The sequence below is a fragment of the Felis catus genome, chromosome C1 (genome assembly GCF_018350175.1).
Source record: "Felis catus isolate Fca126 chromosome C1, F.catus_Fca126_mat1.0, whole genome shotgun sequence".
Taxonomy (NCBI): Eukaryota; Metazoa; Chordata; class Mammalia; order Carnivora; family Felidae; genus Felis; species Felis catus.
The window spans coordinates 76,596,008-76,620,800 of NC_058375.1; positions in this window are offsets into that span (position 1 = coordinate 76,596,008).

Genomic DNA, 24,793 nt, shown 5'->3' on the forward strand with positions numbered 1-24,793 from the left:
GTTTAAAGTTTCTGAGCAACTCTAAATGATAGATTTTCAATTTGTATCCATGTGTTCATTGCTAGTATACTGAAATATGGTTGACTTTGTGTATTTTTAACTTCTTTCTTGAACTTTGCTGAATTTACTTTGTGGTTCTGTAGGGTTTTCATTTTTTAAATATGTATTTATTTTTGAAGCACGTGCGCGCGCGCGCGCACACACACACACACACACACACACACACACACACACACACACACAGGGGAGGGACAGAGAGAGGAAGAAAGAGAATCTCAGGCAGGCTCTATGCTGTCAGTGTGAACCCTGAGGTGGGCCTGGAACCCATGAACCCTGAGATCACTACCTGAGCTGAAACCAAGAGTCGGATGCTTAACCAACTGAGCCACCCAGGTACCCCTACCTATAGGGTTTTGTTTTGTTTTTGTTTTTTTTTTTTTTTTTTGGAGATTCCTTAGAATTTTCTATGAAAATGACTATATCATCTGCAGATAGAAACGGTTTTATTTATTACTCTATGCTATGTATCTTTTATTTATCTTGCTTTACTGTCATGGCTAGAACTTCTAATACTATGGATGAGAATAATAAGAGTGGACATTCTCCCCAGTTTTAAAGGGAAACCATTCAGTATTTTACCACTAAGTATAATGTTAGCTGTAGGGTTTTCTGTAAATTGGCTTCTTGAATTTTTTCAACATTGGTTGAAAATTGGTTGATTTTTCAAATATTGAGCCAGCCTTGTATCTCTGGAATAAACTCTACTTGGTTATGATGTATACTTCATTTTACACAATGTTGAACTCTGCTTATTTTTGTTCAAGATTTTAAGTCTATATTCATGAGAGATACCGGTCTGTAGTTTCCGTTTTTTGTAGTGTCTCTGTTTCTTTCATGGAGGTAAATATTAGCTTCATAAAATGAATTGGTAAGTATTCTCTCCTTTTCTGTTGTTGTTTTTTTTTTTTTTTTTTTTTTTTTTTGAAGAGATTGTATAGAATTGTGTTATTTCTCTTCTAAACATTTGGGCCTGGAGGTCTTTTTTGGCAATTTTTAATTGTGGATTCAATTTCTTTAATATTGAGTGAACTCTGATAATTTGTGTTTTTCAAGATGTTGGTTGATTTCATCTAGGTTGTGTGTAGTTATTCGTAGTATCTCCTTGTCATCGTTTTGGTGTCCACAGGCTTCACTATAGATGTCCCCTGTCTCATTCTTGATTTCAGAAATTTGTATCTTCTCTCCCTTTACTTTTGGTGTCAGTTTTGCTAGTTGTTTTTCAATTTGATTGATTCTTTTTCAAAAACCAATTTTTTTTTGTTTCACTGTGTTTTTTTCCTATTGCTTTCCTGTTTTCAATTTCACTGATTTTTGTTCATATCTTTATTATTTTCTTCTTTTCCTCATTTTCCACTTATTTTGTTCTTCTCTTTCTAGTGTTTTGAGGCAAAAGCTTAGATTATTGATTTGAGACTTCCCTTCTTTTCTGATATAAGCACTCAGTGCTATATAGTTCTCTTTCAGCACTACTTTAGCTGTGTCCCTCAAATTTTTTATGTTGTATTTTCATTTTCATTAATTCAATATATTTTTATTCCTTTTAGGTTTTCTATTGACCCATGGATTATGTAGAGGTATGTTGTTTATTTTCCAAGAATTTGGAGATTTTCTTATTATCATTCTGTTACTGATCTCTAACTTGATACCACTGTAGTTAGAGAACATAATCTGCATGATTACAATTCTTTAATAATTGATCAAGTTTGGGGGCTCCTGGGTGGATCAGTCAATTAAGGGTTTGACTCTTGATTTTGGCTCAGGTCATGATCTGCAGTTCGTGGATAGAGCCCTGCATCAGGCTATCTGCTGAGAGTACACAGTCTGCTTAGGATTCTCTCTCTCCCCCTTTCTCTGCCCTTCTCCTGTACTCACTCACACACTCTCTCTCAAATAAATAAATATTTAAAAAATGATTTTAAAGTTTGTTTTATGGCCTACTATATAGTCTCTCTTGGTCTATGTTCTCTGAGCACTTAAATAGAATGTGTATTCTTCTGTTTGGGGATGGAGTGTTCAAACATTGATTAGGTCCCATTGTTTAATGGTATTGATTTCTTCCATATCACTGATTTTCTGTCTAGTTGTTCTATCAATTGATGGGAAAGCAGTGTTGAACTCTCAACTATAATATTTAATTCTTACAGTCTGTATCTGTTTTATTTCACATATTTTGCAGGGATTTTTTGTGTATACATATTTAGAATTCTAGGTCTTATTGATGTATTAACCCTTTTATCATTATATAATATCTCTCTCTGATGTCTGAAGTCTGTTTTATCTGATATTAAAGTAGCTACTCCTGCTTTCATTTTATTAATTTTATATGTTATGTCGTTTTTCCTACTTTCAACCTACCTATATCACTATGGTTGAAGTGAGATTGTTGTAGTAGTGTATTTTTAGGTAGTTTTTAAATACATTCTGCCAAACTTTGTGTTTTAATTGGTTCATTTATACCACTTACATCTAATATAATTATTGATATGTTAGGATGTAAGTCCGTCATTCATTTTTTGTTTTCTTCTGTTGTTCTTTGTTTTCTTTTTCCTGCTTTCCTTTTTGATACATGAATATTTTCTATACTACCTAAAGCAAAGTACAGATTTAGTGCAATCCCTATTAAAATACCAAGAGCATTTTTCACAGAATTAGAACAAACAATCCTAAATTTTGTATGGAACCACAAAATACTTGAATAGACTAAGCCATCTTGGGAAAGATTGCTTTCTTTCCCAAAAGAAAAAGCTAGAGCCATCACAATCTCAGATTTCAAGATACAGTCCAAAACCACAATAATCAAGACAATGAGGTATTGGCACAAAAACAGACACATAGATCAATGGAACAAAATAGACAACCTGGAAATAAACCAACAATTATATGGTCAATTAATTATATGGTCAATTAAGAAGGCAAGAACATAACAGGGCAGAAGACAGTCTCCTCAATAAATGGTGCTAAGAAACCTGGACAGCTACATGCAAATAAAGTGGATGACTCTCTAACACCATACACAAAAATAAATTAAAGACCTAATGTGAGATGTGAAACCATAAAACTCCTAGAAGATAATATAGGCAATAATTTCTCTTACATCAGATGTAACAACACTTTTCTAGATGGGTATTCTGGGGCAAGGAAAACAAAAGCAAAAATAAATTATTGGGACAACAACAAAATAAAAATGAATGAGAGAAGATACCTGCAAATGATATATCCAGTAAGTGATTAATATCCAAAATATATAAAGAACTCATAAAACACCAAAAAAATAAAGTATTATTTTAAAAATGGGCAGAAGACATGAATAGACATTTTTCCAAACTTTGTATGAAAAGCATGAAAAGATGCTCGGCATCACTAATCATCAGGGAAATGCAAATCAAAACCACAATGAGATATCACCTTATACCTGTAAGAATAGCTAAATTCACAAAGATAGCAAATAACAAGTGTCAGAGAGGATGTGGAGGAAAAGGAACCTTTGTGCACTGTTGGTGGGAATGTAAATTGCTACAACCACTGTGGAAAATAGTATGAAGGTTTCTCAAAAAATTAAAAATAGAAATACTATATGATTCAATAACTCCACTACTGGCTTTTTACCCAAGAAAAATAAAAACACTAATTCAAAAAGATATATGCCCCATATGTTTACTGCAGCATTATTTACAATAGCCAAGATATGGAAGTAAACTGAGTGTCCATCAATAGATAAATGGGTAAGGACATTATCTATGGGAAGATGTGAGGTGTGTGTGTGTATGTGTGTGTATATCATCCACTCATAAAAAAGGAGACTGTGCCACTTGAAACATGGATAGACCCAGAGTGTTTATGCTAAGTGAAAGAAGTCAGACAGGGAGAGACAAAATACCATATGATTTCACTAATAAGTAGAATCTAAAAAAAACCCCACAAATGAATAAACAGACAAAAAGCAGAGTCAGACCTATAAATGCAGAGAACAAACTAATAGCTGCAGAGGAGAGGTGGGTGGGAGTTGAGCAAAATGGGTGAAGGGGAGTTAGAGATATGAGCATTCAGTTAGGAAGTAAGTCACAGGAATAAAAGGCACAGCATAAGGAGTGTAGTCAATGATATTGTAATAATGATGTATGGGGACAGACAGTAGCTACATTTGCAGTGAACCAGCATAATGTATAAACTTGTCCAATCACTAAGTTGTAAACCTGAACCTAATGTTAACATTGAGTGTCAACTGTACTTAACATTTTTTTTAATTAAAAAACATGCAATGAAGCAATCATTTGGAAAAAAATTTTCAGTAAAGCTTTACCCAGCTGAGCTTTACACAATATCTTCCATCCATACTCAGACTGAAAAATCACAATGAAAACAATAAAAGGAGAAAGAAACACAAATTGTCTACAGACACCTGGCAATCAACTAGCCACTCAGGCAGATAGGTTTGATAGGGTACCTGCCTCTGCTCAACTTCCAGGCAATATCCCCAGGGTCCCAAGTGGCACAAAAATGTAAAAAAATGTTGTCTAGAAAAGAGTAGGGTAATTTGGGGACAATTGCTGCAATATGGAAATAAGTCCATAGACTTTAGCTACATTTTTATAAGTATTTCTACAATAGCATTTCACTCTTCACTTCTTCTTAAAGGCAGAGTTCTAGCCTTCTCTAACATTTTCTGTGTGTCATTCAATGAAGTGATCAGAGACCAATGGTTTGGATTCCTGAGCAAAGACCCTCTACAGAGGCCTTGCATGTAGCATCCAGTTTGACTCTTGTCTTCCAGAGAAAGAAAATGAAACCCTCATATATCTATTCCTTAGAATGTAAAAACCATTGCTTCACAGCTAGTCCTGTCATTTGGAAAGTGTTAATTGGTTGAAGTAAGATCATCTTGGCCTTCGTTAATATTGTGTCCCTGTTCTTTTTTGCCATAGAGAAAGCACTGTTATAATTGAAAGGCAGGTCCACAGCTTCACAGGTAGGGATGAGACAAGTACTGCTAATTTGCTCAGTGTCACACCTGCTTTGTTCTTCATTAGACCAAAGGGGAAAGTCAAAGCTTCCAGGAAGCCTGCAGGGGGAAAGAAGTGTTCCCAGTCCCAGTTGTTGCCTAGGAACCCAGGCAACCCCAGAGGGGAAAGGACAGTGCTTACCAAAAACCATCACCATAAAGTACAATCCTTCCAAATTTCTACACTCATACAGAATATTACTGAACATCCAAGATGTGACACCACTACTCTAGGTACTGGGGACATATCCGTGAACAAGAAAGGCAGAGCTCCTGTCTTCAGATAACTTACACACCGGTGAGGAAGACAAAGATATGATGTATTTTCGGTTATTAATAAGAAGTACAAAGAAATGCAATGCAGGAGAGGTGATAATGATGGAGTAGGAGTGCTATCTTAGATAGAGTAGCCATCTTGAAGGGATGGCATTTCAGCAGAGACCTGAATGAAGTGGGGAGCAAGTAATACTAAGTTCTAGGGGCAGAGATTTCATGAGGAAGTACCAAGGCCTGGAGGCAGGATGTTGCTGGGTGTGTTTGAATACTGTCAAGGCCGGTGCACTATCTCCTTACATCAGGCAACACAAGCCCGGCCCTCAACTTCTGCTTCACAAAGACCCAACTCCCTCCCTTCTTCCTCCCTTCTTCCCTCCCTTCTTCCCTCCCTTCTTCCTTCCTTCCTTCCTTCCTTCCTTCCTTCCTTCCTTCCTTCCTTCCTTCCTTCCTTTCTCTCTCTCTCTTTCTCTCTCTCTCTCTCCCCCCTTCTCCCTCCCTCCCTCTCTCTCTGTCACACACACGCACACACACGCACGACCAACAGATGGATGTCTCCATCACACAGAAGCTGGTGATCCACTCTGGCTCTGGTGCACAACCTGTAATTTTAAACAGTGACTTTCATGACCCACTCTGTCCAGGTTCCAGAGTACTGTTTTCTCCATATCCCTTGCTCTCTATCCTTCAAACAAAAGGCAACTGTCTTCCCACAAAGGCTTGAGATCTGCTGAGCTGACACACAAATTCAGAATGCAGTGAGTGAGGGCCTGAAACATGGAACCACTTTGGCTTACAAAAAAGACAAGTTAATTAACTTGTCAAATCCTTTTTCTCAGTAAACATGAATACAATTGATTCTCGCATAATAAAGGTTGTTTCTCAGTAGTACCAATCATCCATTTTCTTCTCTCCCCATTCTATTTCCTGGTTCTTAAGGTATCCAGAAATTTAGGTGATATTTGCCAGTTACACATGGAAACTGAGGAACATTTCACAATATTAAACAATACGTATTTCTCCTAAGTTTGTATATATGCAGGTCCAGATGTAACAGGTGTGACGCATGATACTGAGACACTGAATCCTAGAAGTGTGTATATTTTATATTACAAAAATACTTTAGAATATTTAAATGTTCAAAAATTAAATAAATTTCAGCTTTGCTAATTTTGTTTAAAATTGTGATAGTCATTGTAATTTCTATTTGCCTTTTAATCTTAATAATTAGATATTTTAGAAAAAAAACTAGTCTTCGAAAACATTGGCAATATCTTCATCTTCATCTTTTATTTTTATTAAACACCTGGATATGTGCAATGATAATTCAGATATTTTACAGACTTCCAGTCATATAAATCCATAAACCATAGCTTTTGCTTTTGTCATTAGAAAGGTATGTTTCCCAAAGCGGGAGACCAGAACATATTTTGTTTAACAGTTTATTAGCTTGGTTTATAGTTTTTAATATTTGGCATATATTTTAATATTTACCCACAAATGTTAGGGGACAGTCTAGGCCAATGAACTGGGACCCTGGCTGGATTACATGGGACTGAGTAAGCTGTGATAAGAAGTTGAGATTTGATTCCAAGTTTGATGGGAAGCCCCCTGTCACCCCCTAGATACTTCTGAACTGGAAGGTAGCCAACTGGAAGCTCATCCCTAATGTGTAGAACCAATTCAACATGGATTTATTTTTTTGGAGACCAAAGTAGCAAATGAAGGATTTTTCCACCCCCTACTGCTCTTCACTAGAAGCACCAGAACTGGTGTAGGTGTCATAGGGATTGCAGAACCATCTCGGGCTGTACCACCACGTTCAGGGAGTGTCTGGTATCCAACACATGAGGCACAACTTAAGTGCAACAGAGCTTTTTTTTTTTTTTTTTTTTTTTTTTTTTTTTTTTTAGTAAAGAGGAGATTTTCCTGGGCACAATTTTCTTCTAAGAGGCCTTTACTTTGTTCATGTAAACAAAGGACAGAACATATTGATTTTGCAGGTTGAATCTATACCATGTTCAGACGATATATTCTCTACAATCAGATCACTTAGTATCCTGGCTCCTCCACTGTCTACTTGTATGATCTCAGACAATTTACTTGACTCTTCGGGGAATTTAATGATAATATATGCCTCATAGGATCATCATAAAGATTGAATGATATAAACTACATGCAAATTTAAAACAGGGTCCAGCACAATTAAATACTTAAATATATTGGTTATTTATCATTATTTTCATCTTATCTGTCAAGTGATGGCTGAAAAGGTGAGATTTCAATTCTGTGAAATTCTTTTTAACTGCGCCATTCACAAAGACATGGGCTTTCCACAATTGGCAGTATTCAGGCAGGACTGCATGGTTATCTTTGCAGAGCACTGCAGAAAGAAGCACAGCCTACGAGGGGAATTGAATTTCCTGAGTTCTCATCTACTGTCAAGACTGATTCCTGTGGGTTCTACAGCCTTATACAGTTTATAATTTCACTAGAGAGACTAAAATGACTCACCTAAAACAGATAAAAATTAAGGAGAAGGTGATCCTGATGAGAGGCACTGAGAGTGAATGGTTCAATGAAGGAAGCAGACAGGAAGATCTCATGGACCAGGTAGGATTTTCCTCAATTCAAAACACAGAGATACATTGGTTGGGTAGAGAGGAAGGAGGAAGGTGACTGAGGAATGCCTATGTCATGGCCCCCAACCTTCCCAACCCAGTCAGACCTTCACATGTTCCCTTCTCCCCAACACTGCTGTTCATGTTGATTAAAAGCTAATGAGTCTTTTCAGTACCCTACCCATATTGTCTTCCATAATGATCCTCTTCTTTGTCTTTTATATATTCTTTCCTTGTATTATCAGTCAATGTATCTTTCTCAACTTTTCTAAAGACTATAAGCCCTGCAACCCTCCATCCTGCAGCCCCCGGCAGACAGAGGCCTGGGCTTTGAGGAATATCTGTGGATGCTTGATAGACAGCAGAGGTAGGGATGAATTTGCCCTTCTCCCTACTGGGGTTAGATTGTTCCTCATTCTCCTTAACCCAATGAGCTACTGTGGTTCCATTACTGACAATGCTGCGTAGAACCCTGCTACTCAATGTCATTCAGGGACCAGCCACTTTGGCTTGTTAGAAATGGAGCATCTCTAGCTTAAATCCTACTTGAATCATAATCTCCATTTTACAAGAGCTCTGGATGAGTTGTATGCACACAGAAGTGTGGAAAGCACTATTAAACAACAATGGTTTTCAAATCTGGGAGAGGTGAGAGAGATTCTACCTGGGAGAGCTGACACCTAGGTCCTTTTTCAGGCCTAATGAATCAGAATGTCTAAGATGGGTTCTTGGTAGCTACAGTTCTTAAATGTGTCATTTCAAACGTGGGAACAAATGTGATAATCAATCAGGTTTCACAACCATTGCTTTAGGAGAAAATCTCACTGTAGTGCAGATACCTAGATATCTAGTAGCAACTAGCACCAAATTGTAGCAATTGTGGGGGGAAATATTATGTTAAGCCCCAAATAATTATGGGGACCTTCAGAAGTCATCCAAGTTCCCTGAAGCTCTGGGGGGTGCTCTTTGTAGGATTTGGCAAAATATTTTTCTCTGTAAAGTGGGGATATTAAAGTATTCCATGAAGTTACTAAACACACACACCCTCTGTAATTCTTGCTAATGTTGATAAACTAGATTTGGCTGTTGGCTTTCACCTGGAATGTTCTTCCCACAGATACCCACATGGCTCACTGTGGTACTCCTTCAGCTATCTGTTCAAACGTCATCTCATCCTGGTTGGGCTTTCCAAATTCCTCATGTAAAATAGCATGATTTGCCACCATCATCACCACCACTTTTTATCCTTTCACCCCTCTTTTAATTCTTCATAATATTTATCCTTGTCTGACATTTCAGATATTTAATAACTGTCTGTCTCCTCCAACTAAATTTTAAGATCCACAAGAAAGAGAGTTTGTCTTTCTCTTCACCATTATATTCCCATTGCTAGAACAGTGCCAAGCAAGCACAAAATAGTTGGCATCAATAAATATTTGTGAGGTGATTGAGTTAATAAATACATTTTGATGCTAAAATCCCTTGACTCTTTAAGTATTCCTGATTAAAAGCCAATGAGTCTTTTCAATATCCCACCCATATTGTCTTCTGTGTGAAATCTTCCTGACAGACTTCTCCTGCTCCAGAGAGAACTAATGACCCTCTCCTTTGTCTTTTGTATATTCTTTCCTCCTATTATCAGTCAGTATATCTTTCTCAATTTTTCTACAGACTATAAGCTGTTCAAAAGCAGGGGTCATTTCTTCCCTTTTTTAAACCATTTTAAGTAATCTCTACCTTCAACATGGGATTTGAACTCATGACTCTGAGATCAAGAGTCGCATACTGTACTGTCTGAGCCAGCCAGGCGTCCCTAAAGGAGTCGTTTCTAAATCATCTTTGTGCCACTGGTCATAGTATTTGTTAGATGAAAAATGAGTGAGTTCTTCCACCATGAAGGAGGAGCTCATACAGATATTCAACAAAATGGTCTTTCTGATTCCAGAGTTGTAGCTGAGGAAGAAGTGGGGGAAAACCAAACAGAACAAAACAGATCTTCTTAAAAAGCCTGTTGGCTTCCATTCCTGCATTCCCAATCCTATATCACAGCTCTCTATCAAGATCAAAATGAAAGCCCATTGCCTTCATCATGAAGTATGATGCCAGTAAGCCTTGAGCAGGGCAGAGGAGACCTGGAACTGCCAAGGGGACAGCCAAGTCCAGAATCATAGGGAAGCCAGAAGAATGGTTTCCAAAGCATTATGACAGCCTCTGAGTCTCCAGTATAAGGGGCCAAGTGCATCAATCTTTCAGCAGATCTGCTCAATATGCCCGGAGAAGCATGCAAAGTACATTTATTTCCGAGGGCCTGAGCTACTGTACTAAATAACAAAGAAAAGAAAGAGCAAGGAAAACAGAGAATAGATGCTCTCTGCCTGCCATGCTCCTTACCCTTGCAGCCAAGGCTGTCAGGCTTGTTCTTACTTCAGACTCTGTCAGGTCCAGGAAGGCTGCTTTCCCCATGGTGACAAGTTTGGGCAACGATGACAGACCACACCCTCACTTTCCAACTTCCTGAGTATCGATTCAAAACCTTCTCTGTCAAAACTCGGAAGGGTTGAGGAAAATCTACTTAGACTGTTTTATTTATTTTTTTTCAACGTTTTTTATTTATTTTTGGGACAGAGAGAGACACAGAGCATGAACGGGGGAGGGGCAGAGAGAGAGGGAGACACAGAATCGGAAACAGGCTCCAGGCTCTGAGCCATCAGCCCAGAGCCTGATGCGGGGCTCGAACTCCTGGACCGCAAGATCGTGACCTGGCTGAAGTCGGACGCTTAACCGACTGCGCCAACCAGGCGCCCCTACTTAGACTGTTTTAAATCTGGCTTTATCAAATCTTCTTACTTAAAAAACCAGGGTTTTCTTTCCTTTTTATGAAAATGTGGCTTTTAGTATCTTGAAAAAGTCCTTTACGCTCTTAAATAAAAGGTTTCCATTTAAACAGATAGCTTCTGTCTCACATATGATGAAACCAGTTTCCTCAGTTTTTTTTCATACCGTCAGTATTTACTGACCACCCAGTCCTGGGCACCATTTTAAGCACAACATGGGGCTTCTTTTCAGTGAGAGAGACATTCTAATGCTGGTAAGTAAAGGTCTGCCAATACCCCTGTCATGGACAACCTATTAGTGACAAAAATGAAAGAAAGAAACGCAGATCATTTCGTCATTACTTCCAAGACGCACCCAATTACTGGGCTTCTGCTATTTATATACTTGCCACACATAAACATTTTCTATCTGGTCCTCACTAAACATGTCCCAAGTGCAAGTTGCAAACCAGCCTCAAGTCAGATTAAGGACATACACCCTCTGCCCCGATTGCTTGCGAATGAGCTGATGAACATTCACTTGCTGTTCCCCATTTAATTAATTCTGATGGGCTATTGATGTACCACAACTGTTTGTCCTAATAATGAGCTCCAAAATTAGAACGGCTGCAACCCACTTAGACAGCTGCCACAGAAAATAAGCATTTGAAAATGCTCTTGGTCAAGGCAATGGGGTAGAAATGGCTGTAGTTCAACAGTAAATTCACATGATTATGTCACACGAGTTTTATTTTTCCATTTCAAGCATAGTTAACATACCAGCAGTGATGACCGCAAGAACCGTTACTAGCTGTAGACTTAAGACTGCTACTTCATATCAGTATAGCAAGGATAAACATGCAGCCTGAAGTGTGCTAATCGTGGAGTCGATATAGCAACAGGCATTAAACAATTTAGGTCAGTTCCTTGCAATGTTTAATTAGACTAATATATCTGTTTGCAATTAATAGCAGATGTGACAAGCTAATGTGTCCATGTACAGACAAATTAACCTCTGCCCATCAGCTGCTAGGATCTGTGAGAAAGCTGCCATGTTTTGCCTCCATCCATCCAAGTCTAAATAAAACTGCAGGATAATTATAAACATAGATGTTAATAGAATATACACTTCACATGAAGCACTGTCCAGAGGAAACCATTTTTCAGGCAGGCTTTTAACAATAACAGGAATGAACACCTGTGTTATCCTTTATATTTTACAAAATATGGTCACATAGATTAGGTTTTTATTTACCTGGTAATAGAAATGATTCTGCAATTTTTCAACTGTTGTAAAAGAGGCCCATCTGCTCCTAATGCAGTTAAGGCTTCTGTTGCTAAAATTTGGTGTTTTCTCCTCAAAATAGTGATTTCTACATTGTAGCTGGAAGCAATGCCTACTTCCCTATTTCAATTAATCACTGGTATCCAATCCTGAAGGGAGAACTTAGGCAACAAGACAGATTTTCACGGGGCAAGACCTTTGGCAGACAGGAATTCTGAGTATTGGGTTGGTTTGGTGGGGAAGAAGGTCAGGGGCAGGACTCACCTCAAGTCATTGCTCCTCCTCCTTCTGAAAAGCCATGGACCCAGCCAGAACCCACAGAGGAAACACCCAGATTGTCTCAGAGCTGAGACATCTAGCTTTTTGGGGTAAGAGAAAAATTAGGTCGTGATTCTTGATCCCTGAATGATTGGCAAGGAGCCCAACATGGTTGCAGGGCTTGTAAGTTACCATCTCGCAGGGGCACTTAGACTGGAATGAGAGAGACTCTTAAAGATGTAACTCCAAGAAGTCAATTTTCCCTTCCTCTCCTGTGAGCTGAAGTCAGCTTCCAAAATCCTCCTGGCCTCTCTCATGCCCCTGTTTGCTCCCACTCTGCCAGCGACCCTCCAATGTAGTAGGAAACTGGGGATGGCGTGGGAAATGCCCGGTTACGTATGCACAGAATCCAATGACACACTCCTACTCCATTGTACAGTGTTTATGTGGACAAGTCTTGAAAATCAACCACCTAGAGGTAGTCACTTACAAAGTGATTTTGGCATTAGAAACCCCTACAAGTCACAACTCCTGCCAAGGAAAAAAAGCCCAGCTTGAGACTTCAAAAACTTCAGAGGGATACGGGAAATGGGCAAATGCAAAAAGGATAAAGCCCCCGGGATTATTTAGTCTCAAGAAGAGAAAGAAATGGGTCACTTAATGTCTCTTTAAATATAGAAAGGATTATTATTCAGAAGCTGTATCCAGATGTATGAACATTTCTCTACTGAGGATAGAATAGGAAACAATGGGCTTTAGCTAGAAAGAGAAAGGATATATATGTATAAAGAGGGGCTTCTTGACATGTGTGGTTATAAAGCATTGTAATGGGATACTAGAGAGGCTGTCAAATCCACTTCCCCACAGAATTTTAAGAACACGACAGACACCTCTTGGTAAAAATGGTTTAGATAAAACCTCCCTGGAGGTTGGAGGATGGATCAGATGACTTCTCAGGGGCCCTTTCAGCCCTATGTGTTTATCATTTTAAAACTGGACTACAACGCTTTTTCAGATAAGCCTTATCTGGTAAACTAGAAGCTATATCATTTCTTCTCCCCACCCCCCTTAGCCCTGTCTAATCTTATTTTCTCTGTTTATACCTTGCTTTGCTGATGCCTACTTGACACTTGTTCTTTGGATATTGTGCTCACTGTTGTGGCATGCTATAAGGCCTACAGACACTACCAAAGATGGATGGGACATTTGCAAGGACACAGAAAAGATGGTTTCTTAGTACACTGTACAAAGGCACTGTAGGCTCCCTGCACTTGGAAACATAATCTCTAACAAAGCAAGCCTGATTTTAACAATTCTTTTTACAGTGACTTAAATCTCAAGACACCAAAATATTTTGCTTACATGGGGGAGACCTTCTGTCCTAACACATATGGTTTGATTTTCCTCAGACTTGGTGATCCTTTCAAGTCACACACCCCATTTACTTATAGTACCATTTTGAGTGGCTTGTGCTGGAGGAGACCCGGGTGGCTGTCATAGTCCTCTACAGTGCAAGGCAGACTTGAGAGCACATGAATGATGCTTCACAACGTGAAGGGCTCTTCTGAAACCCTGCACTTTTCCGGTTCCAGATGGTTGCCTGTCTTCTGTAATTCAGAGTTTAACAAATGCATGTTAGCTTTCCAAGATATGCCCTAACAAGGGAAGGTTGAAAATTAAGTCTGAGATTTACAAGGCCAAGAAATTAGTTTAGGTCACCTGAGAATTACTCAGTTAAAGTCATTTGAAAAATAATTCAGTATCTTAACTGCCAGCAGGGAGAAACTCCACTAATTTAAGGAGGACAAAACTATCAGCTCTAAATGTAACTAACACCACCCACATGCAAAATGCAGAGTACCTACATGAAAGCAGTGCATGTACAAACAAATAAACCAATTCATAAAAAAGTCACACTTTTACTTTTGTGGTAGGTACAAATCTTTGGTTTGTGCATGCAAGAAACGTCACTATTTTTATTATTATTGATGAACTTTATTTTGAGGCCCTGTTGGGCAGGGTGTGAGAAACAAAATCTCAAGCTGTTCCAGGTCTCCCCCGTATCCTCTTGGGAGATGAGGAGTTCACAGATACTTGTGGGATATCAAAGCACTAGCTGGGAGCCTCTGGTCCACAGTGGCATCCAGTACCTGGGCTAGCATCCACCAACATGTCTACTGTCCCATCTGGTCTTTTGTCACCAGTCTATGCACGTCACTAATGCATTTTCCTTGTCCCTGCTACAAAATGTCAGTTGTCAGCTGTCTCTCCCAACTACTTCTCTCCCACTCAGTGGGTGGGAAACATTATTACACTGGTCCCGTTTAGGCCAGGTACTCAGAATTGTTTCTGGTCTCTTTGTGCAGACAGGACCAGCTACATAATTTGTGGGGCCCGGTGCAAAATGAAAATTCTCGGGCCCTTGTTCAAAAATTATTAAGAATTTTAAGACAGCAGGGGTGCCTGGGTGGCGCAGTCGGTTAAGCGTCCGACTTCAGCCAGGTCACGATCTCACGGTCCATGAGTTCGAGCCCCGCGTCGGGCTCTGGGCTGATGGCTCAGAGCCTGGAGCCTGTTTCCGATTCTGTGTCTCCCTCTCTCTCTGCCCCTCCCCCGTTCATGCTCTGTCTCTCTCTGTCCCAAAAATAAATAAACGTTGAAAAAAAAATTTTTAAAAAAAAGAATTTTAAGACGGCAATAGAAGAGCATTAAACCATGGGCAAGGCCCTTTGTGTGACTACACAGGTAACTTAAGAAGCCAGCCCTGTGTGCAGACACCCTATTTTTTTTTTTTTTTGCCACACGCCATGCTGGATGTCAGCAGTAACAAGACCTTTTTCCTAAGTGAAGCAAAGGGCCAGCTGTTCTCAAGAACTCAAACCTTCCTAGAGATTCCACCTCCACCAGCACTCACTGCAGGGTGGAAGTGGTTGGTGCACAGGATACAGGCCTCCTCCTCTCAGACCAGCTTCTTTCTCTTTTCTGTCCCTCCTCAAAACCATCCGTGGACACCATCAAGTCTGGGAGTGTGACACCTTTGGCTCTTTTCTATTCTTCTGAACCTATTTTATGGTGGGGTGGGGGACCAGATCTGCTTATGGCCTGAAACCTTTAGAGCTTAGACTTCTGAAATGAAACCAAATGAGCAGGGCTATCCTAACTCAAAGGCTTTTTCTTTAATAATATTATATCTCTTATTTGCTATAGGAACTGTTTTGAAACACAAAAGCTCTGTGTTTTGATTCCCTTTTATTTCTACTGTGATATCCTTTGCTGGAGTGAATAGCCATCCAAATACTCCAGGTGCTAATAGAATGAGGAAAGAGCCAATACGTAATAGAAATGGATGGAAAAGCCACTACTGGTTCTCAGTTTACCAATAAGGGAGGTTAAATACACTAACCAAGGTCACAAAACTAAATGGTGGAAATGGGATTTCAGCCTTGTAGCTTGGCTCCTGGAGTCTGATCCTTGATCATAATGCACTACTGCCTCTTATAGTTAGCATGAATGTATTGCAGCTTCAGTGTTTATGATGATAAAGAAGAAATAATTGGTTCCTTACATTTCCCGGAAACAAAAGCATACACAGACCATCAAACAAACATATTTAAGGTACTGGGGTGCCTGGATGGCTCAATCAGTTAAGCGGCCAACTCTTGGTTTTGGCTCAGGTCATGATCTCATGGTTGGTGAGTTCCAGCCCTGTGTTAGGCTCTACACTGACAGTACGGAGCCTACTTGGGATTCTCTGTCTGTCTCTCTCTCTTTCTCAAAATTAAATAAACTTTAAAAATTTTAAGGAAACATATTTAAGGTACAAAAAAGGAAATTTTGTTTAGTTTGCCATTTATCAGCTTGTCATCGATCTTTAACAAAATGTTAAAACAATACTAGAACATAGTGACCCACAGGACTTAACATGGGTTGTCTCATTTCTTTTTTAACAGAGGTAGGCAGGCCACACAATGAAACAGATAGTAGATATAGGCCAATACATTCAAACAACGTCCTGCACTTTTTTTTTTTCAGTTTCTCAGCTACATTAATTAAGTGCAGCAGTAATCTTAAGGCTCCATAGTCTTTCAAAGTCACAAAGCTTGTAGGACACTCTTCCAACAGGAAGGTGACAAAGAGTGACTTCTGAATATAAGCCTCTACTTAGGCTACCTCAGGGTCGTCATGAAAGAACATGAGCTGCCCTGGCTTAATCACTTCCTACCTGTGTGACTATGAAGGGACACTTAGCTTCACTGAGCCTCAGTGGTAACAGTTACCACATAAGACACGGAATACAAGCACCCGTGTCAATGTCAGAACTTGCAGGTATTTAAAACAGAGTCGCCTTTCTTCGTCCTTCTTCTTAGACTAAGATAGTAACACAAGCAGTGCACATTTTAGCTAACACTCAGACGTTTTTATATGCCCAACACTAAGCAAAGTACTCGACATCTATTCACTCATTTGAATCTCACAACAATCCCTTGAAGTAGGCACAATTATTTACCTCATTTTACAGATGGAGAAACTGAAGCACAGAAGGTTAAGGAACCTGCCCAAGGTTACACACTCAGAAAAAAAACCCACAGAGTCTGGCTGAAGCATCTACTCTACTCTGATAAAGCATTTGGATTGTTGGACATGTGGTCCTTCATTTTCAGATGACTTTTTATTCTCCTTATAACAAGTGCACATTACTAGACAAAAACACAGACAATGTTTTAGTAATCTTAGGGTAGGGTGTCCTTCCTAAGCAAAATGAAGAAGCTGTAACCCACAAAGCAAAAGATACACTAACTACATAAAAAATTTTAACTTCTAAGATTTCCTTAACAAAGTTATAAGACAAATGACAAACTGGGAGATAATGCTTGCATCACGTGTAATAGACAGAGTTAAAAATCTGTAACATATAAATACTTCCATTAAATGAATGAAAAATAAAGACAATTCAATGGAAAAATTAGTGAATATAAAAAGAGGCAAGCCCCCAAAAAAGAGAACTAAATGACCAGTACTTATGAAAACATGCTCAATCTTGTTAATTAAGAATTCATAATTAAAACAGTACCACTTTTTGCCCATTGGATTGCCAAAAAGGAGAAAAAATAGTATCTGTAGTAGCAAATACGTGGGCAAAAGAATATTTCCATATGATATTGTAGAAGTGTACGTTGGAGTAGCCTTTTTGGAAAATTGGCAGTACTTATCAAAATTTAAAATACATGTACTCTTTCTCTGACTGATTTCACTTAGCATAATACTCTCTAGCTCTGTCCATGTCATGGCAAATGACAAAATTTCATTCTTTTTATGGCTGAGTAATATTCCATCATGTATATGTGTGTGTGTGTGTGTGTGTGTGTGTACATCATATCTTCCTTATCCATTCATTTGTAGATGAATATTTGGGCTCTCTCTATAATTTGGCTATTATTGATGATGCTGCAATAAACATTGAGGGGCATGTATCCCTTCGAATCAGTATTTTTTGGACCCTTTGGCAAATACCTAGTAGTCCACGAGAAAAACAAATGCCGTATGATTTCACTCATATGTGGAATTTAAGAAATTAAAAAAAAATGAATATAGTGGGGGAAAAAAGTGGCAAACCAGGAAACAGATTCTTAACTATAGAGAACAAACTGAGGGTTACTGGAGGGGAGGTGGCAGGGGAGGGGGATAGGGATTAAGGAATGCACTTGTTGTGACAAGCACCAGGTGTTGTATGTAAGTGATGAGTCACCAAATTCTACACCTGAAACGAATATTACACTGTATGCTAACTGGAATTTAAATAAAAACTTAAAAAAGAAAAATAAAATTTATATACTCTTTGATTTAGCAATCTACTCCTAGGAATCTAACCTAACAGGAATATTGTGCATGTGTCCAAAGCACATATGTACAAGATGTTCACTGTAATGTTACTGTTGATGGTAAAAAAATGAAAACCAAAATTCAACAAAAGGGACTGGCAAAATAAAGACACATCTCTGCATTCAAGTAATACAAAGGAAATGGAACCTTAGGCACGGACTTGGAGATATCTCCAAGAATGTTGTTAAGGAAAAGAGTGGTTTTTGTGAAGTAAAATGAATAATGTAATTCCCGTTTATAAAAAACAAAACTGGGCACACACACACGCACACACACACCATATGAAATTATAATATCCCTTATATTACAAATACACCTTATATAAATTTACAACGATGGGGCCAAAAGGATGCACACTGAACTGTTGACAGCAGTTATTACAAAATAAATTATGCTGTGTGTGTCTCACAGGAATAGCACATAGATGTGCATTTAGTGAATTCCTTGTCCATAAAGGAACTCCACTTTAAGTATAGTGCTGGCTGGTATCACAGTGAACTTTGATTTTTACTCCATAACATTTTATATTGTCTGAATTTTTTATAATAAACATATATTCATTTATTACTTATACAACTCCAATATTTTTAAAAAATCAAATGCAAGGAAAATAAAAAACAAAAATATTGGGGGGGGGGCGGGAAATGTGCTCTGGTGGCTAAAAAAAAATGTCCACCAAAAATGTCAGGTCCTAATCCCTGGAACCTGTAATTTTTAATTTATTTGGAAAAAGGGTCTTTGTAGATGGGATTAAGGATTTGGGCATGAGACGATTATCCAAGATCATCTTGGTGGGCCCTAAATGAAATCACACGCCTTCTTATAAGAAGGACACAGAGATTTAACTGCACACAGGGGGAAGGTGGTATAAGATAGAACAGAGGGAGATTTGAAGATGCTGGTCTTGAAGGATGGAGTGATGCAACCACAAGTCAAGGAACGCTAGAGCCACCAGAAGCTGGAAGAGGCAAGAAACCTACAATCCCCTATAGCCCCCGGGGAGCCCAGTCCACCGACACCTTGATGTTTGTTTGGCCCAGCGATACTACTAATTTGAGACTCCTGGCCTCCAAAACTGTGAGATAATAGATTTCTGTTGTTTTTAATCCACCCAAATTGTGGTGTTTTGTTAGAGTAGACACAGCAAATATATGTACAGCCTAGAAAATATACAAAAAATGTATAAATGTATGCAAAAAATTACTTGTAATCCCACTGCCTATGAGTAACAACATTTTTAGTGTTTCTTTCAAATCTTTTACTTTTAAAGTTTATATACTTAATAGCTTTTGCATGTTTTCGATTGTATTGAAGTATAATTGATGTACAATAAATTGCATAGATTTTAAGTATGTAAGTTAATGAGTTTTGGCATATATATGCACCATGAAACAACCATCACAATCAATATACGAGTATTTTCATCATCCCCAAACGTTTCCCATGCCCCTCTGTAGCTCATCCGTCCCTAGCCCTGCCTCCTTTACTTTCTAAAACTATACTGCATTTTCTAGGATTCTATGTATATACTGTTTTTATCTGCCTTATCTCACTTGGCATGTTATTTGAGATTCATCTATGTTGTTGCATGTACCAAAAACTTACTCCATTTTGTTACTGAGAAACATTCTATTAAATGGATGTACCACAATTTGCTATTCACCTTTTGATGGACATTGGATTTCCAGATTTCAGTTATTACAGATAAATCTGTTGTGTGTTTATATACAAGCTTTTGTGAGGATATATGCTTTTATTTCTCTTTGTGTAAAAACCTAGAATTTCTGGGTCATATGGTGTGTGTATGCTTAATTTTTTACAAAAGTGCCAAATGTATTTCCAAAGCACTTGTACCATTTTAAATTCCCACAAATAGTTCCAGTCCATAAATACTTGTATGGTCAATTTTTTTAATGTTAACTCAAGTCTAATAAATGTCAAGTAGTATTTCATCATGGGTTTGGATTTCTCCAGTAACTGATAATATGGAACATCTTTTTATGTGTTTCCTGTCCATTTTCCTATCTTCTGTGAAATGTATGTTTAAATATCTTGCCCAGTTTTTACTGAGCTGTTTATCTTGTTATTGAGCTCTAAGAGTTCTTTACATACTCTAGATGCAAATTATTTGCCTGATTCATGTGTTACATAAACATATACAGATATTTCCTCCCATTCTGTGGCTGGCTTTGTTTTCTAAAAGGTATACCTTTTCAAAAGCAGATGTTTTAAATTTTGATGAAGCTCAATGTATCAGGTTTTTTCTTACACAGTTTATCTTTTATGTGTTAATAAAACTTTGCCTGCCCCAAGTTTGCAAAGATGCTCCCCTCTGTTTTTTGGGGGATGGGAAATATTATAGTTTCAGGTTTTAGATTCAGTTCTATGATCTATTTTAAGGTAATTTTTGTGTGTGGTGTGAGTTAAGGGTCAATGTTCATTTTTTTTTTCCCACATGGGTATCCATTTGATCCATTAACATTTGTCAAAAAGCTTTCCTTTCCCCATTAAATTGTTTTGTCAAAAAAAATCAATTCACCATTTATGTGTGGGTCTGTTTCTAAACTCTTCCTCTGTTCCAATGATCTTTTTGCCAATATCAATTTATCTTAATAAATGTAGATTTATAGTAAGTCTTGAAATCAGAAATGGTAACTTCTCTTTGTTTTCTTTTAATTATTTTAGTCTTTCTAAGCCCTTTATATTTCCATATACCTTTTAAAATCAGCTTGCCAGTTTCTACCAAAAAACCTGTTGAAATTTCAATTGGAGTTGTATTGCACTGTAGATCAATCCTGGTAGAACTGCCATCTCAGCAATGAGTCTTCCAATCCACATATTAAAAAACCTCCCAAAGAATACTGCTTATATGTAATTCAAGAGTCCTCAAACCTAACTTGCACAACGTGCATATGCAAATTCATCCACTCATTCATTCATTTGCCCATTCAATGGAAGTTTTAAGTGCTTACCAGGCTCTCTCCTTCTAGGTGCTTGGGATACAATACTACACAGGGACATAAATTCTTTGCTGTCTTGGAGTTTAAAGGGTTACCTTTATAGATATCACTCCAATTCCTTTCCCTCTACCTGCTGATGAAGGACTCTGGCCCTCTTGTGTTCTGGGAGCCCTCAGGAAGTATCCTACATGTGATCAGAAACATGGCCTATCAGCCACAGAAGAACATCCTCCAGGTATCATTATCCAGTATTACTTTCCTCCACAATTCACTGTGTTCCACCACTATGGACCCTGCCAGCCCTAACAACTCCAGCCCAGGGACTATTCAAGATCTCCTTTTACTCAAGAAGAGAGGGGGACAGTTCTCCATCTGAAGTAGAACTTAACTTCATCCCTAGGTGACAGATAAGAAGGCTAAGGCCCAGAGATGGTAAGTGGCTTGGCCACAGTCTCACAGGTAGTAAGAGGCAGAGCCTAGATTCAAATGCAGATCCAATTAGGTTAAGGTAAATTGATCTTTCCACTATATATTGTTGCCTCCCGACCTCATAGATATGTATGTTCAGATATAGGTGCATAACCTGAGAGAGCCATACAGAAAATGTATATTCATGAATTAACTGGCTGTTTTCTGCCTGCTGTGAGAGAAATCAGTAGGTGCCTTGACCTTGCCCCTAGAACTCCTAGAAGGACTCTCACACAGAACAGGTCCTTTTACAGCAATATTCTTTTTAATATTTTTTTAAAATGTTTATTTTTGAGAGAGAGACAGAGCATGAGCAGGGGAGGGGCAGAGAGAGAGAGGGAGACACAGAATTTGAAACAGGCTCTAGGCTCTGAGCTGTCAGCACAGAGCCTGACGTGGGGCTCAAACTCACGAACAGCTAGATCATGACCTAGGCCGAAGTCAGACTCTTAACCAACTGAGCCACGCAGGCACCACTACAGCAAGATTCTTAATCAAGATTCTTTAGATCGCCTTCAGGGGGAATCAGGGAGCCCTCTGCAAGTATATACATAGGTTTTGTTTCTGTTTATATGTACCTTTTTTTGGTAGAATATTTGCCATTTGCATCTGTTTCCTAAAGGGGTCCTCTCCTTTCCCAAACTGTTACAAACCACTGCTCTACTGACAAAGACTATCTACCCTTAGGCCCTCTGTCTGGAACATGCAACCTAATCAACAGGTATTTACTTACTCAACACAAAAAGGGAAAGCCATGGCCAACACTTATTACTAAGGAAGCAATAGAAAATGCTGAGTGGTAAATGCATGCAGGAGGGAGGGAGTGAAGGAGAAAGGGGGTTAGGGGGAAAGAGGGAGAGAGTGAGAGAGAAAGAGAGGGGGGAAACAGTGAGAGAGAGATTGGGTTCTATAGTTGTTGAGGGGAGAGGAAGAACATCGTAGCGTCCTTAGGGAAGACTTTAAAGAAAAGGCAAGCCAAGAACTGAAAGTTGAAGGATGCATGCTTCCATGATTTGCTCTCAGGTGTAAACAAGAATGAAACTCTTTGCTCCTGGGGCCAAGTTCAGTATCCGTGGGTAACCAGGCAGCAGTGGCCACCAGATTACCATTAAATGCAACTTGGCTGTTATTGTCCTGTTGGGTCATCAGCATTCAGCTAGTAGCATAGCATAAAGGGGGAAAGGAAAGCTACATTGAAGAGAAGATAAAAAGAACACAGCAAGCAGAAAATAAAATGCCTTCAGTCTATTTTGCAGACTCAAACCCACTAATCGATCTGACTCCAAGTTGAGCTACCATAGTACATAATATACACCCAGCTCAGGAGGAGCACACACATTTTGACATAATCTGGCCATGGAAAAGAAAGTCATTTTCAAGAAGTCATTAAATCATTTGGCTACAGGAACTGCCCACCAGTCCACATCTCTGCTGTCCAATCTGAGCCAGCTTCTTGTCTCCAATCCGAATTCCATTCTGTGCACACGCGAGACACATTGTGTCACTCCAGCACCGAGCAGGCACACTTGATATTTAAAGCAGGTTATCTATTTTTAGTTGGTTGCTGAACATCTGTCGGCCTCTCTCCTTAATAGACTGCTCAGTAGACAAGAAGGAGAAAAGCAGTATAAAATCATTTTGTTGTGCAATACCATGATTAGTTTTCTCAAGTTGACAGCCAGCCTTAACAAGATTCTCCTCTTCAGGAAAGGTTCTTTTGATGGATGGTGTCCCTGTGGCTCTAAACTGAATAGCAGAGGCAAGAAGGAGGTGAATTCTATAGTTGGAAAGAGTCTTTTTCCTGCTAACTCAGGTGTAATTGATAAAACCCCATCCCTCACATACCCCCAAAGTACAAGTCCAAGAAAAAGGACAGGCTTTTTCTTTTTTTTCTTTTTGCTTTGTTTTAACGGAATTATCCCCAATTCTGCCTCTTCTGAGCCTGAACTTGGTTACAAATAATAACCTGGGGCCAGCCGCCAAGTTTAATATTTCACTGTACATTTTGGACAAAAGAAATCTCCAAATCTCACTTAACAAACAAAACCAAAACCAAAATGGCATGCTGTCTATGAAAACAAAGGAATGCAGCATTGGTAGAGAAACCTAGAGATTCAGGAAGGTAAATGGCTGATGAAATTATAAAGATCTCATTACCTAACAAATCGTCTCAGGAAAGGTCTTGATTTTTCTCAATTGTGAACCTGGAAATAACGAAGCCTGGATAAACCTCAAATTTCTCTATAAAATATGCCATGCTTTTTAAACAGCCCCTTTAGGCTTTGAGTCATCTGGCCAGGATCAGTAATGACATCACTTCTTCGGGCTGCTAAAGGTAGACTTAAGTGGATGTGTCTTTGAGAGAAAATATGGGAGGGGGTGGGAAAGCCCACCTAAGATGTGGGCCTGCAAGGATTTTATTCAGGATTTTATGATATGACTGACCTATAGGCTGGAAGCAGAGCTTTGAAAAGAGAAGAAAACAAACCTCTTCATTTACATCCATGTATTTATATATTACAGTTAAATATATTCACATACTTTCATATTTTCTATGGAAATTTTATATTTACTTATACCCACTATATCTACACTGTGAGATTTATAGTTGTACATGTGAAACAGTCCCAAGAGGCTCTCATGTGGATGGGGCAATAGGAAATAGAAATCTTTCCTGTAATTTTCTATTTAAAAATGAGCATGAATTTAAAGACATAGCTTCAACAAAACCAATCATAAAGAGATTTTAAAATCCTAAAATTTGAAACAAAAATAAACCACCCTCAAATTTCTTAATAATGATAGCACAGTTAGGGCATTTTTATATACATTTTTTAATGTTTATTTTTGAGAGAGAGAGACACAGAGCATGAGCAGGGGAGGGGCAGAGAGAGAGAGAGAGGTGGGGGGGAGAGGGAGACACAGAATCTGAAGCAGGCTCCAGGCTCTGAGTTTGTCAGCATAGAGCTCAATGCAGGGCTTGAACTCATGAGCTGTGAGATCCTGACCTGAGCCGAAGTCGGATGCTTAACCGACTGAGCCACCCAAGGCGAGTTACAGGGCATTTTTGAGCATAGAGTGTAAACAGTCATTAGAAGGCATTTGTGATTTGGTGATCTCACAGAAGGATGTCTCATACAATATTTTGGGGGAGGAAAGAAGTTAATGAGATGGTT